Genomic DNA, 17,456 nt, shown 5'->3' on the forward strand with positions numbered 1-17,456 from the left:
TCTTTTGATGTTACTTCAACCATAGATTAGACCATATTTGACCTTATGAACACATTTCTGGACAAAGAGTCTTTAATCTTGATCTTTCTATGCATAATAATAGACTCTTTCTGAAGTTTCATCAGTAGTTCAAATATGACTTTTTGTACATATATCTTGCCGGAGAATCCTTGTTCTTGATCTTTCTATACATACTATACATTAACTCCTTCTGATGTTTCATCAGCCATAGAGTGGTCCATATTAGATCTACTTAACATATTTCTGTCCAAAGAGTCTTTGAACTTGAACTTGACCTTTCTATAAATATTCATAGACTCCTTCTGATGTTTCATCAGCCAGACAGTGGTTCATGCTTAACATATTTAACATTTAACAGTGGACCACCTACTTAACATATTTCTGGCCAAGGTCTTATCAAAGGCTAACTTACTATGCATACTCAGACTTCTTTTGAAGTTACTTCAACCATAGATTAGACCATATTTGACCTTATGAGCACATTTCTGGACAAAGAGTCCTCAATCTTGAACTTTCTATAAATACTCATAGACACCTTCTGATGTTTCATCAGCCAGACAGTGGTCCATATTTGACCTACTTAGCCTTAGAACAGACTTTGGCCAGAAATATGTTAACTTACTTTGCATACTCATAGACTTCTTTTGATGTTACTTCAACCATAGATTAGACCATATTTGACCTTATGAACACATTTCTGGACAAAGAGTCTTTAATCTTGATCTTTCTATGCATAATAATAGACTCTTTCTGAAGTTTCATCAGTAGTTCAAATATGACTTTTTGTACATATCTCTTGCCGGAGAATCCTTGTTCTTGATCTTTCTATACATACTATACATTAACTCCTTCTGATGTTTCATCAGCCATAGAGTGGTCCATATTAGATCTACTTAACATATTTCTGTCCAAAGAGTCTTTGAACTTGAACTTGACCTTTCTATAAATACTCATAGACTCCTTCTGATGTTTCATCAGCCAGACAGTGGTTCATGCTTAACATATTTAACATTTAACAGTGGACCACCTACTTAACATATTTCTGGCCAAGGTCTTATCAAAGGCTAACTTACTATGCATACTCAGACTTCTTTTGATGTTACTTCAACCATAGATTAGACCAGGACAAAAATAGGTTCAAAATATCATATTTTAACTATTGGATGGCTGAAGAAACATCAGAACGAGTCTATATTTTTAGAAAGTTCAAGTTCAATGACTCTTTGGCCAGAAATATGTTAGGTGGGCCAAATATGTCTGGCTGATGAAACTTCAGAGTGACGTATAGAAAATTCAAGAATAAGGACTCTGTCCAAAAATGTGTTCATGAGGAAAAATCTGGTCTAATCTAAGGTTGAAGTAACATCAAAAGAAGTTTAAGAGTATGCATAGTAAGTTAGCCTTTGATAAGACTTTGGCCAGAAATATGTTTAGTTCAAATATGGACCACTGTCTGGCTGATGAAACATCAAGAAGGAGTCTATGAGTATGTATAGAAAGATCAAGTTCAAGGATTCTTTGGCCAGAAATATGTGCAAAATGTCATATTTGAACTACTCGATGGCTGCATTCGTTCTTGTATAGATTTCGATGAAACAGTGAAATTGTCATGTATCTTTTCAATGCACAATGGAAGTAATTGCCATGAAAGATACCTTATTATTTGTCAATTCTTAAATCCACGTGTCAATTTAGCTAGATTTAGCAGTGCAATGCAAGAGCACACATGGTGTGGTATCTATTCAATGAACATCGGAACAAGTTCGTAGTTGTCTGCATGTACTGCAATTTATGTTGTGCTATATCAAATTATTTAGATATTGTATGCGATGCAGTGCAACATTACTATATTGCGTTTTTATCTCTCCATTTCACAACGGAGGATGTTAGTTTTTGTATACAATACATACATTATTCATGAATGCACAACGGATTAAGTTAGTTCTTGTATACAGTGTATAATGCACAATGAATGAGTGTTGTTCTAGTATGCTTTGCAATGCTTTGCAGTTTGCACATATGGTTTATCTCCCTTTTGGGTATCACAACTGTGTGCTTTTGAATTCCAATGCACACAACATCTAACTCATGCTAACTTGCAAGATCTAACACTCTGAAGAATGCACAATAGCAGAATGAAGATTGCACAACGGAAGTTTTTGTATACCGTGCAATAAAACGACTGCTTTCCTTTTATGTTATGTTTTCAATGCACACAAGAATGATTTAGTTGTTCTATGCAGTGTAATGCAAAAGCACGCATATTGTGTTATCCGAAGGGGAATTTTATGTATTTTATGCACAATGGAAGTTGCAGTGCAATGCAGCAAAGCATAAGTTGCATCTCTTCAGTGCACAATGAAATAAGTTAGCTTTTGCATGCAAATAAATGCACAACAGATTCATTTATATCGTGCATGCACTGCAATGAAACATCACTTATATCATGTGCTAATTCTTCAATGCACAGGGGAATGAGTTCTGTATATATGTTGCGATGCAACTGATATGCAATGCAGTATCTCTTAATTTCAAAATAAAACAAATTAGTTATTTTATGCAATACTATGAAAGATAGTATTGAATGTTTTTCACTTCACAACGAATTCAGTTAGATTGGGTATGTTCAAAGAAACAGTGCATATGTTATATCTTCTATGCAAAACAGAATGAGTTTAGTTCTTTATGCATTGCTATACAAAAGCACACATATTGTGCTATCCGAAGTGGTAACTCAACATGCGTGAATAATGCACAACGGAATAAGTTAGTTAAAAATCAGTTTAGTGAAACAGGTCATATGTTATATGTTATATCTTTAATGCACAACTGAAAACGTTAGCTTTTGCATGCAAATAAAGGCACAACGGATTAATTTATATCGTACATGCAATGCAATATCACATATGTCATGTGCTACTTCTTCAATGCACAAGGGAATTAATTACTTCTGTATGCGTTGCGATGCAACAGCTCATGTGGTATGCGATATCTCTTCATTGCACAGCGAAATAAGTTAGACTAAGTATAACTCTATAACTTCATATGTGCAAGAGCACATATTGTGTTTTATCTCTTCAATGAACAGCAAAATTAGTTAGTTGTTTTATGCATTGGAATGCAAAAGCATGCATGTTGTTTAGCCTTCGGATGTCAACACGCGTGCTTTTGCATTCCAATGCATACATCACCTTACTCATTTTGCTGTTTATTGGAGAGATTACATATTTGTCGTTGCATTGCATTGCAAGATCTAAATTACTCTGAAGAAGCACAACAGAAGATTGAATAATTCAGTTATTGTATATGAACGGAATAAGTTAGTTTATTGTATACAGTTCAATGAAACAGACCATATCAGTCAGTAAATTCAGGTCCTATATGCAGCGCTATGCAACAAGCACATATGTTGTATCTCTCCAATGCAAAATGAAAACGTTAGCTTTTGCATGCAAATAAATGCACAACGGATTAATTTGTCTCGTGCATGGATTGCAATGAAACATCAAGTATGTCAGTGCTACTTCTTCAATGCACAGGGGAATTAATTAATTCTGTGTAAGTTGCGATGCAACTGCTCATATGTAATGTAATATCTCTTCCTTTCAAAACAAAACAAATTAGTTATTTTATGCAATACCATGAAAGATAGCATATTTCATGTATTTCACTTCACAACGAATTCAGTTAGATTATGTTCAATGAAACAGTCCAGATGTTATATCTTCAATGCACAACGGAATGAGTTTAGTTCTTTATGCATTGCTGTGCAAAATGCATAGCTTTGCAATGGAATACGTTGCAAAGCAACAGCTCATATGTTATGCGATATCTCTTAATTGCCCAGTGAAATAAGTTAGACTGAGTATGCAATGCACTAGAAGAGCAACAGTAAAATGCATCGGAATAAGTTTGTTCTTGTATGCATTGCAATGCAACAGCAAGATGATTTATCTCCAAGTAATATCTTGCAATGCATTGCAACAACACACATGTAATCTCTTCAATGAACAGCAAAATGAGTTAGTTGTTTTATGCATTGGAATGCAAAAGCATGCATGTTGTGTTACCCACTTTCGGATGTCACAACACGTGCTTTTGCATTCCAATGCATACAACATCTAACTCATTTTATGGTTCATTGAAGAAAATACATGTGTGCTGTTGCATTGCATTACAAGATCTAACTTTGAAGAATACACAACCGAAGATTGAATAATTCACAATAGAATAAGTTAGTTATTGTATACAGTTCAATGAAAAAGACCATGTCACTACTGTGATTCCTCAATGCATAAAGTCAGTAAACTTAGGTCCTGGATGCAGCGCTATGCTACAAGCACATATGTTGTACTCTTCAATGCACAGAAATAAGTTCGATTTTGCATGTAAATAAATGCATAGCGGATTCATTTATCTCGTGCATGGATTGCAATGAAACATCACATACCGGTATGTCATGTGCTACTTCTTCAATGCACATGGGAATAAATTAGTTCTGTATGCGTTGCGATGCAACCACTCATATGTAATGCAATATCTCTTCATTGCAAAACGAAACAAGTTAGTTTATGAATGCTATGAAAGATAGCATATTTAGCATAGTATTATACTTTATAGCACGACGAATTCAGTAAGTTTTTAGATTAAGTTTTAGTTTTAAGTTTTAAGATTATGTTCAATGAATCCGTGCTTATGTTATCTCAATGCACAACCGAAAAAGTATAGTTCTTGTGTGCATTGCTGTGCAAGCAGCACAGATGGTTTATCTCCAATACACATAGTAAAATAGATATTACAATGCAATGCAACAAACACACGTAATCTCTTCAATGAACAGCAAAATTAGTTAGTTGTTTTCTGCATTTATCCTTGAATATATTTCTGGCCAAAAGAGTCCTCTACCTTTAACTTTCTAAACATAAAGACATGTTCTGATGTTAATTCAGTAGTTCAAATTTGATCTTTTGTACATAAATCTGGCCAGAGAGTTCTAGAACTTGATCTTTTTATACATGCTCACAGAGTGCTTCTGACGTTTCATAAGCCGTGTGGTCCATATTTGACCTACTTAACATATTTCTGGCCAAGGTCTTATCAAAGGCTAACTTACTATGCATACTCATAGACTTCTTTTGATGTTACTTCAACCATAGATTAGACCATATTTGACAAAGAGTCCTCAATCTTGAACTTTCTATAAATACTCATAGACACCTTCTGATGTTTCATCAGCCAGACAGTGGTCCATATTTGACCTACTTAGCCTTAGAACAGACTTTGGCCAGAAATATGTTAACTTACTTTGCATACTCATAGACTTCTTTTGATGTTACTTCAACCATAGATTAGACCACATTTGACCTTATGAACACATTTCTGGACAAAGAGTCTTTAATCTTGATCTTTCTATGCGTAATAATAGACTCTTTCTGAAGTTTCATCAGTAGTTCAAATATGACTTTTTGTACATATATCTTGCCGGAGAATCCTTGTTCTTGATCTTTCTATACATATACATTAACTCCTTCTGATGTTTCATGTGCCAGAGAGTGGTCCATATTTGACCTACTTAACATATTTCTGACCAAGGTCTTATCAAAGGCTAACTTACTATGCATATTCATAGACTTCTTTTGATGTTACTTCAACCATAGATTAGACCATATTTGACCTTATGAGCACATTTCTGGACAAAGAGTCCTTAATCTTGAACTTTCTATAAATACTCATTAGACACCTTCTGATGTTTCATCAGCCAGAGAGTGGTCCATATTTGACCTACTTAGCCTGTGAACAGACTTTGGCCAGAAATATGTTAACTTACTATGCATACTCATAGACTTCTTTTGATGTTACTTCAACCATAGATTAGACCATATTTGACCTTATGAACACATTTCTGGACAAAGAGTCTTTAATCTTGATCTGTCTATGCATAATAATAGACTCTTTCTGAAGTTTCATCAGTAGTTAAAATATGACTTTTTGTACATATACCTTGCTGGAGAATCCTTGTTCTTGATCTTTCTATACATACTATACATTAACTCCTTCTGATGTTTCATCAGCCATAGAGTGGTCCATATTAGACCCACTTAACATATTTCTGTCCAAAGAGTCTTTGAACTTGAACTTTCTATAAATACTCATAGACTCCTTCTGATGTTTCATGTGCCAGAGAGTGGTCCATATTTGACCTACTTAACATATTTCTGGCCAAGGTCTTATCAAAGGCTAACTTATTATGCATACTCATAGACTTCTTTTGATGTTACTTCAACCATAGATTAGACCATATTTGATCTTATGAGCACATTTCTGGACAAAGAGTCCTTAATCTTGAACTTTCTATAAATACTCATAGACACCTTCTGATGTTTCGTCAGCCAGACAGTGGTCCATATTTGACCTACTTTGAACAGACTTTGGCCAGAAATATGTTAACTTACTATGCATACTCATAGACTTCTTTTGATGTTACTTCAACCATAGTTTAGACCATATTTGACCTTATAAACACATTTCTGGACAAAGAGTCTTTGAACTTGAACTTGAACTTTCTATAAATACTCATAGACTCCTGACGTTTCATCAGCCAGAGAGTGGTCCATATTTGACCTATTTAACATATTTCTGGCCAAGGTCTTATCAAAGGCTAACTTACTATTTATACTCATAGACTTCTTTTGATGTTACTTCAACCATAGATTAGACCATATTTGACCTTATGAGCACATTTCTGGACAAAGAGTCCTTAATCTTGAACTTTCTATAAATACTCATAGACACCTTCTGATGTTTCATCAGCCAGACAGTGGTCCATATTTGACCTACTTAGCCTTAGAACAGACTTTGGCCAGAAATATGTTAACTTACTTTGCATACTCAGAGACTTATTTTGATGTTACTTCAACCATAGATTAGACCATATTTGACCTTATAAACACATTTCTGGACAAAGAGTCTTTAATCTTGATCTTTCTATGCATAATAATAGACTCTTTCTGAAGTTTCATCAGTAGTTCAAATATGACTTTTTGTACATATCTCTTGCCGGAGAATCCTTGTTCTTGATCTTTCTATACATACTATACATTAACTCCTTCTGATGTTTCATCAGCCATAGAGTGGTCCATATTAGATCTACTTAACATATTTCTGTCCAAAGAGTCTTTGAACTTGAACTTGACCTTTCTATAAATACTCATAGACTCCTTCTGATGTTTCATCAGCCAGACAGTGGTTCATGCTTAACATATTTAACATTTAACAGTGGACCACCTACTTAACATATTTCTGGCCAAGGTCTTATCAAAGGCTAACTTACTATGCAGACTCAGACTTCTTTTGATGTTACTTCAACCATAGTTTAGACCATATTTGACCTTATAAACACATTCTGGACAAAGAGTCTTTGAACTTGAACTTGAACTTGAACTTTCTATAAAAACTCATAGACTCCTGACGTTTCATCAGCCAGACAGTGGTCCATATTTGACCTACTTAACATATTTCTGGCCAAGGTCTTATCAAAGGCTAACTTACTATGCATACTCATAGACTTCTTTTGATGTTACTTCAACCATAGATTAGACCATATTTGACAAAGAGTCCTCAATCTTGAACTTTCTATAAATACTCATAGACACCTTCTGATGTTTCATCAGCCAGACAGTGGTCCATATTTGACCTACTTAGCCTTAGAACAGACTTTGGCCAGAAATATGTTAACTTACTTTGCATACTCATAGACTTCTTTTGATGTTACTTCAACCATAGATTAGACCATATTTGACCTTATGAACACATTTCTGGACAAAGAGTCTTTAATCTTGATCTTTCTATGCATAATAATAGACTCTTTCTGAAGTTTCATCAGTAGTTCAAATATGACTTTTTGTACATATCTCTTGCCGGAGAATCCTTGTTCTTGATCTTTCTATACATACTATACATTAACTCCTTCTGATGTTTCATCAGCCATAGAGTGGTCCATATTAGATCTACTTAACATATTTCTGTCCAAAGAGTCTTTGAACTTGAACTTGACCTTTCTATAAATACTCATAGACTCCTTCTGATGTTTCATCAGCCAGACAGTGGTTCATGCTTAACATATTTAACATTTAACAGTGGACCACCTACTTAACATATTTCTGGCCAAGGTCTTATCAAAGGCTAACTTACTATGCAGACTCAGACTTCTTTTGATGTTACTTCAACCATAGTTTAGACCATATTTGACCTTATAAACACATTCTGGACAAAGAGTCTTTGAACTTGAACTTGAACTTGAACTTTCTATAAAAACTCATAGACTCCTGACGTTTCATCAGCCAGACAGTGGTCCATATTTGACCTACTTAACATATTTCTGGCCAAGGTCTTATCAAAGGCTAACTTACTATGCATACTCATAGACTTCTTTTGATGTTACTTCAACCATAGATTAGACCATATTTGACAAAGAGTCCTCAATCTTGAACTTTCTATAAATACTCATAGACACCTTCTGATGTTTCATCAGCCAGACAGTGGTCCATATTTGACCTACTTAGCCTTAGAACAGACTTTGGCCAGAAATATGTTAACTTACTTTGCATACTCATAGACTTCTTTTGATGTTACTTCAACCATAGATTAGACCATATTTGACCTTATGAACACATTTCTGGACAAAGAGTCTTTAATCTTGATCTTTCTATGCATAATAATAGACTCTTTCTGAAGTTTCATCAGTAGTTCAAATATGACTTTTTGTACATATATCTTGCCGGAGAATCCTTGTTCTTGATCTTTCTATACATACTATACATTAACTCCTTCTGATGTTTCATCAGCCATAGAGTGGTCCATATTAGATCTACTTAACATATTTCTGTCCAAAGAGTCTTTGAACTTGAACTTGACCTTTCTATAAATATTCATAGACTCCTTCTGATGTTTCATCAGCCAGACAGTGGTTCATGCTTAACATATTTAACATTTAACAGTGGACCACCTACTTAACATATTTCTGGCCAAGGTCTTATCAAAGGCTAACTTACTATGCATACTCAGACTTCTTTTGAAGTTACTTCAACCATAGATTAGACCATATTTGACCTTATGAGCACATTTCTGGACAAAGAGTCCTCAATCTTGAACTTTCTATAAATACTCATAGACACCTTCTGATGTTTCATCAGCCAGACAGTGATCCATATTTGACCTACTTAGCCTTAGAACAGACTTTGGCCAGAAATATGTTAACTTACTTTGCATACTCATAGACTTCTTTTGATGTTACTTCAACCATAGATTAGACCATATTTGACCTTATGAACACATTTCTGGACAAAGAGTCTTTAATCTTGATCTTTCTATGCATAATAATAGACTCTTTCTGAAGTTTCATCAGTAGTTCAAATATGACTTTTTGTACATATATCTTGCCGGAGAATCCTTGTTCTTGATCTTTCTATACATACTATACATTAACTCCTTCTGATGTTTCATCAGCCATAGAGTGGTCCATATTAGATCTACTTAACATATTTCTGTCCAAAGAGTCTTTGAACTTGAACTTGACCTTTCTATAAATACTCATAGACTCCTTCTGATGTTTCATCAGCCAGACAGTGGTTCATGCTTAACATATTTAACATTTAACAGTGGACCACCTACTTAACATATTTCTGGCCAAGGTCTTATCAAAGGCTAACTTACTATGCATACTCAGACTTCTTTTGATGTTACTTCAACCATAGATTAGACCATATTTGACCTTATAAACACATTTCTGGACAAAGAGTCTTTGAACTTGAACTTGAACTTTCTATAAATACTCATAGACTCCTTCTGATGTTTCATGTGCCAGAGAGTGGTCCATATTTGACCTACTTAACATATTTCTGGCCAAGGTCTTATCAAAGGCTAACTTACTATGCATACTCATAGACTTCTTTTGATGTTACTTCAACCATAGATTAGACCATATTTGACCTTATGAGCTATTTCTGGACAAAGAGTCCTTAATCTTGAACTTTCTATAAATACTCATACACACCTTCTGATGTTTCATCAGCCAGACAGTGGTCCATATTTGACCTACTTAGCCTTAGAACAGACTTTGGCCAGAAATATGTTAACTTACTTTGCATACTCATAGACTTATTTTGATGTTACTTCAACCATAGATTAGACCATATTTGACCTTATGAACACATTTCTGGACAAAGAGTCTTCAATCTTGATCTTTCTATGCATAATAATAGACTCTTTCTGAAGTTTCATCAGTAGTTCAAATATGACTTTTTGTACATATATCTTGCCGGAGAATCCTTGTTCTTGATCTTTCTATACATACTATACATTAACTCCTTCTGATGTTTCATCAGCCATAGAGTGGTCCATATTAGATCTACTTAACATATTTCTGTCCAAAGAGTCTTTGAACTTGAACTTGACCTTTCTATAAATACTCATAGACTCCTTCTGATGTTTCATCAGCCAGACAGTGGTTCATGCTTAACATATTTAACATTTAACACTGGACCACCTACTTAACATATTTCTGGCCAAGGTCTTATCAAAGGCTAACTTACTATGCAGACTCAGACTTCTTTTGATGTTACTTCAACCATAGTTTAGACCATATTTGACCTTATAAACACATTCTGGACAAAGAGTCTTTGAACTTGAACTTGAACTTTCTATAAATACTCATAGACTCCTTCTGATGTTTCATGTGCCAGAGAGTGGTCCATATTTGACCTACTTAACATATTTCTGGCCAAGGTCTTATCAAAGGCTAACTTACTATGCATACTCATAGACTTCTTTTGATGTTACTTCAACCATAGATTAGACCATATTTGACAAAGAGTCCTCAATCTTGAACTTTCTATAAATACTCATAGACACCTTCTGATGTTTCATCAGCCAGACAGTGGTCCATATTTGACCTACTTAGCCTTAGAACAGACTTTGGCCAGAAATATGTTAACTTACTTTGCATACTCATAGACTTCTTTTGATGTTACTTCAACCATAGATTAGACCATATTTGACCTTATGAACACATTTCTGGACAAAGAGTCTTTAATCTTGATCTTTCTATGCATAATAATAGACTCTTTCTGAAGTTTCATCAGTAGTTCAAATATGACTTTTTGTACATATATCTTGCCGGAGAATCCTTGTTCTTGTTTTTTCTATATATACTATACATTAACTCCTTCTGATGTTTCATCGGCCATAGAGTGGTCCATATTAGATCTACTTAACATATTTCTGTCCAAAGAGTCTTTGAACTTGAACTTGACCTTTCTATAAATACTCATAGACTCCTTCTGATGTTTCATCAGCCAGACAGTGGTTTATGCTTAACATATTTAACATTTAACAGTGGACCACCTACTTAACATATTTCTGGCCAAGGTCTTATCAAAGGCTAACTTACTATGCAGACTCAGACTTCTTTTGATGTTACTTCAACCATAGTTTAGACCATTTTTGACCTTATAAACACATTTCTGGACAAAGAGTCTTTGAACTTGAACTTGAACTTTCTATAAATACTCATAGACTCCTTCTGATGTTTCATCAGCCAGACAGTGGTTCATGCTTAACATATTTAACATTTAACAGTGGACCACCTACTTAACATATTTCTGGCCAAGGTCTTATCAAAGGCTAACTTACTATGCATACTCAGACTTCTTTTGATGTTACTTCAACCATAGTTTAGACCATATTTGACCTTATAAACACATTTCTGGACAAAGAGTCTTTGAACTTGAACTTGAACTTTCTATAAATACTCATAGACTCCTTCTGATGTTTCATGTGCCAGAGAGTGGTCCATATTTGACCTACTTAACATATTTCTGGCCAAGGTCTTATCAAAGGCTAACTTACTATGCATACTCATAGACTTCTTTTGATGTTACTTCAACCATAGATTAGACCATATTTGACCTTATGAGCTATTTCTGGACAAAGAGTCCTTAATCTTGAACTTTCTATAAATACTCATACACACCTTCTGATGTTTCATCAGCCAGACAGTAGTCCATATTTGACCTACTTAGCCTTTGAACAGACTTTGGCCAGAAATATGTTAACTTACTATGCATACTTATAGACTTCTTTTGATGTTACTTCAACCATAGATTAGACCATATTTGACCTTATGAACACATTTCTGGACAAAGAGTCTTTAATCTTGATCTTTCTATGCATAATAATAGACTCTTTCTGAAGTTTCATCAGTAGTTCAAATATGACTTTTTGTACATATATCTTGCCGGAGAATCCTTGTTCTTGATCTTTCTATACATATACATTAACTCCTTCTGATGTTTCATGTGCCAGAGAGTGGTCCATATTTGACCTACTTAACATATTTCTGACCAAGGTCTTATCAAAGGCTAACTTACTATGCATACTCATAGACTTCTTTTGATGTTACTTCAACCATAGATTAGACCATATTTCACCTTATGAGCACATTTCTGGACAAAGAGTCCTTAATCTTGAACTTTCTATAAATACTCATAGACACCTTTTGATGTTTCATCAGCCAGAGAGTGGTCCATATTTGACCTACTTAGCCTGTGAACAGACTTTGGCCAGAAATATGTTAACTTACTATGCATACTCATAGACTTCTTTTGATGTTACTTCAACCATAGATTAGACCATATTTGACCTTATGAACACATTTCTGGACAAAGAGTCTTTAATCTTGATCTTTCTATGCATAATAATAGACTCTTTCTGAAGTTTCATCAGTAGTTCAAATATGACTTTTTGTACATATACCTTGCTGGAGAATCCTTGTTCTTGATCTTTCTATACATACTATACATTAACTCCTTCTGATGTTTCATCAGCCATAGAGTGGTCCATATTAGACCCACTTAACATATTTCTGTCCAAAGAGTCTTTGAACTTGAACTTTCTATAAATACTCATAGACTCCTTCTGATGTTTCATGTGCCAGAGAGTGGTCCATATTTGACCTACTTAACATATTTCTGGCCAAGGTCTTATCAAAGGCTAACTTATTATGCATACTCATAGACTTCTTTTGATGTTACTTCAACCATAGATTAGACCATATTTGATCTTATGAGCACATTTCTGGACAAAGAGTCCTTAATCTTGAACTTTCTATAAATACTCATAGACACCTTCTGATGTTTCATCAGCCAGACAGTGGTCCATATTTGACCTACTTTGAACAGACTTTGGCCAGAAATATGTTAAATTACTATGCATACTCATAGACTTCTTTTGATGTTACTTCAACCATAGTTTAGACCATATTTGACCTTATAAACACATTTCTGGACAAAGAGTCTTTGAACTTGAACTTGAACTTTCTATAAATACTCATAGACTCCTGACGTTTCATCAGCCAGACAGTGGTCCATATTTGACCTACTTAACATATTTCTGGCCAAGGTCTTATTAAAGGCTAACTTACTATGCATACTCAGACTTCTTTTGATGTTACTTCAACCATAGTTTAGACCATATTTGACCTTATAAACACATTTCTGGACAAAGAGTCTTTGAACTTGAACTTGAACTTTCTATAAATATTTATAGAGTCCTGATGTTTCATCAGCCAGACAGTTGTCCATATTAGACCCACTTAACATATTTCTGTCCAAAGAGTCTTTGAACTTGAACTTTCTATAAATACTCATAGACTCCTTCTGATGTTTCATGAGCCAGAGAGTGGTCCATATTTGACCTACTTAACATATTTCTGGCCAAGGTCTTATCAAAGGCTAACTTACTATAAATACTCATAGACTTCTTTTGTTTTTACTTCAACCATAGATTAGACCATATTTGACCTTATGAACACATTTCTGGTCAAAGAATCCTTAATCTTGAACTTTCTATTAATACTCATAGACTCCTTCTGATGTTTTATCAGCAGGAGAGTGGTCCATTTTTGACTTACATAACAAATGAGCAGATTTCTCAGATTTCTGGACAAAGAGTCCTTAATCTTGAACTTTCTAAACATAGAGACTTGTTCTGATGTTTCTTCAGCCAAATTTGACCTTTTGAACATATTTTTTGTCAGTGAATCATTGAACTTGATCTTTCTAAACATTTTCATAGACTTCTTCTAATGTTTCAGCAGCCAGACAGTAGTCCAAACTTGACCTACTGAACATATTTCTGGCAAGACAGTTACAGTAACATATTTCTGGCCAAAATGTTATCACAGTCTAACTTACTATGTGTTCTCATAGACTTCTTTTAATGCTAAATAAACCATATATTAGTCTACATTTGACCTATTGAACACATTTCTGGCCAAAGAGTCATCTACATTGAACTTTCTAAACATATAGACTTGTTCTGATGTTTCTTCAACCATCCTGTAGTTCAAATTTGACATTTAGAATATATTTAAAACTTTCTATTCATACACACACTCTTTTGAATGTTTCATCAGCCAGACAGTAGTCCATATTTGACCTACTGAACATATTTCTGACCAAATAGTCATCAAAATCTAACTTACAATGCAGACTCATTTGATGTTAAATTAACCATTATATTAGTCCTTATTTGACCTATTCCCCATAAATGGCCAAAGTGTCCTTGAACTTGAACTTTTTATACATATAGACTTATGATGTTTTATCAGGCAGACAGTAGTCCAAACTTGACCTACAGAACATATTTTTGGCAAAAGTATCATCAAGGGCTTACTTACTATCCATTTTCATAGACTTCTTTTGATGTTACATCAACCATATATGAATCCATATTTGACATATTGAACACATTTCTGGCCAATGAGTCCAAGATCTTGAACTTTCCAAAGAGTCCTTGAATTTTAACTTAACATACATACTGATGACTCCTTCAGATGTTACATCACCCAGACAAGTTTTCAAATTTGTCATAACGAACATATTTCTGAGTCTTTGATTTGGAACATTTTATATATGCTCAATTTCTATAGACTCCTTCTGATGTTTCAACAGTAGTTCAAATATGACTTACAGTAATATGACATATTTCTGGTCAAAGAGTCTTTAAACTTTACCTTTATATACGGTAAATATACTCGGAAATGTGTTCAATAGGTCAAATATGGACTAATATATGGTTGATATAATATCAAAAGAAGTCTATGAGAATGTATAGTAAGATAGCCTTTAATGATTCTTTGGCCAGAAATATGTTCAATAGGTCAAAATGGACTAATGTCTGGTTGATGAAATATCAGAATGAGTCTATGAGTATAGAAAGTTAAAGTTCATGTAGAGAAAGTTCAAGTTCAAGTCCAAAGACTCTTTGGCCAGAAAAATGTTCAATAGTTCAAATGTGGACTAATATATGCTTGATGTAACATCAAAAGGAGTCTATGAGAACGCATAGAAAGGTAGCCTTTGATGATTTTGATGATCTGGCCTATTTTGCCAGAAATATATTCGTTAGTTAAAATATGGACTACTGTCTGACTAATGAAATATCAGAATGAGTCTATGAGTATGTATAGAAAGTTCAAGTTCAAGTCCAAAGACTCTATGGCCAGAAAAATGTTTAATAGGTCAAATATGGACTAAAATATGGATGATGTAACATCAAAAGAGGTCTATGAGAATGAATAGTAAGTTAGCCTTTGATGAACTCTTTTGCCAGAAATATGTCCAGTAGGTCAAGTTTAGACTACTGTCTGGCTGATAAAACATCAAAAGGAGTCTATGAGTTATATGTATAGAAAGATCAAGTCCAAGGATTCTCTGGCAAGATATATGTACAAAAAGTCATATTTGAACTACTGAAGAAACATCAGAAGAGTATGAATAGAAAGTTCAAGATTAAGGACACTTTGTCCAGAAATGTGTTTATAAGGTCAAATATGGTCTAATCTATGGTTGAAGTAACATGACAAGGAGACTATGAGTATTTATAGAAAATTCAAGTTCAAGTTCAAAGACTCTTTGGCCAGAAATATGTTAAGTAGGTCAAAAATGGACCACTGTCTGGCTGATGAAACATCAAAAGGAGTCTATGAGTATGTATAGAAAGTTCAAGATTAAGGACTCTTTGTCCCGAAATCTGCTCGTAAGGTCAAATATGGTCTTATCTATGGTTGAAGTAACATCAAAAGAAGTCTATGAGTATGCATAGCAAGTTAGCATTTGATAAGACTTTGGCCAGAAATATGTTAAGTAGGTCAAAAATGGACCACTCTAGTCTCCTGGTGATAAAACATCAGAAGGAGTCTATGAGTATTTATAGAAAGTTCAAGTTCAAGTTCAGACTCTTTGGACAGACATATGTTAAGGAAGTCAAATATGGACCACTGTCTGGCTGATGAAACATCAGAAGGAGTCTATGAGTATTTATAGAAAGTTCAAGTTCAAGTTCAGACTCTTTGGACAGACATATGTTAAGGAAGTCAAATATGGACCACTGTCTGGCTGATGAAACATCAGAAGGAGTCTATGAGTATTTATAGAAAGTTCAATTTCAAGTTCAAAGACTCTTTGGACAGAAATATGTTAAGTAGGTCTAAAATGGACCACTGTCTGGCTGATGAAACATCAGAAGGAGTTAATGAGTATGTATAGAAAGATCAAGTTCAATGATTCTCCGGCAAGATATATGTACAAAAAGTCGTATTTGAACTACTGATGAAACTTCATAAAGATTCTATGATTATGTACAGAAAGTTCAAGATTAAGGACTCTTTGTCCAGAAATGTGTTCATAAGGTCAAATATGCTCTAATCTATGGTTGAAGTAATATTAAAAGAAGTCTATGAGTATGCATAGTAAGTTAGCCTTTGAAGAGAATTTGGCCAGAAATATGTTAAGTAGGTCAAAAATGGACCACTCTAGTCTCCTGGTTATAAAACATCAGAAGGAGTCTATGAGTATTTATAGAAAGTTCAAGTTCAAGTTCAGACTCTTTGGACAGACATATGTTAAGGAAGTCAAATATGGACCACTGTCTGGCTGATGAAACATCAGAAGGAGTCTATGAGTATTTATAGAAAGTTCAAGTTCAAGTTCAGACTCTTTGGAAAGACATATGTTAAGGAAGTCAAATATGGACCACTGTCTGGCTGATGAAACATCAGAAGGAGTCTAAGAGTATTTATAGAAAGTTCAATTTCAAGTTCAAAGACTCTTTGGACAGAAATATGTTACAGTAAGTAGGTCTAAAATGGACCACTGTCTGGCTGATGAAACATCAGAAGGAGTTAATGAGTATGTATAGAAAGATCAAGTTCAATGATTCTTCGGCAAGATATATGTACAAAAAGTCGTATTTGAACTACTGATGAAACTTCATAAAGATTCTATGATTATGTACAGAAAGTTCAAGATTAAGGACTCTTTGTCCAGAAATGTGTTCATAAGGTCAAATATGCTCTAATCTATGGTTGAAGTAATATT

The sequence above is a fragment of the Rhinichthys klamathensis genome, unplaced genomic scaffold, assembly GCF_029890125.1.
Source record: "Rhinichthys klamathensis goyatoka isolate OS25496 unplaced genomic scaffold, OSU_Roscu_1.1 h1tg000019l_1, whole genome shotgun sequence".
Lineage (NCBI taxonomy): Eukaryota > Metazoa > Chordata > Actinopteri > Cypriniformes > Leuciscidae > Rhinichthys > Rhinichthys klamathensis.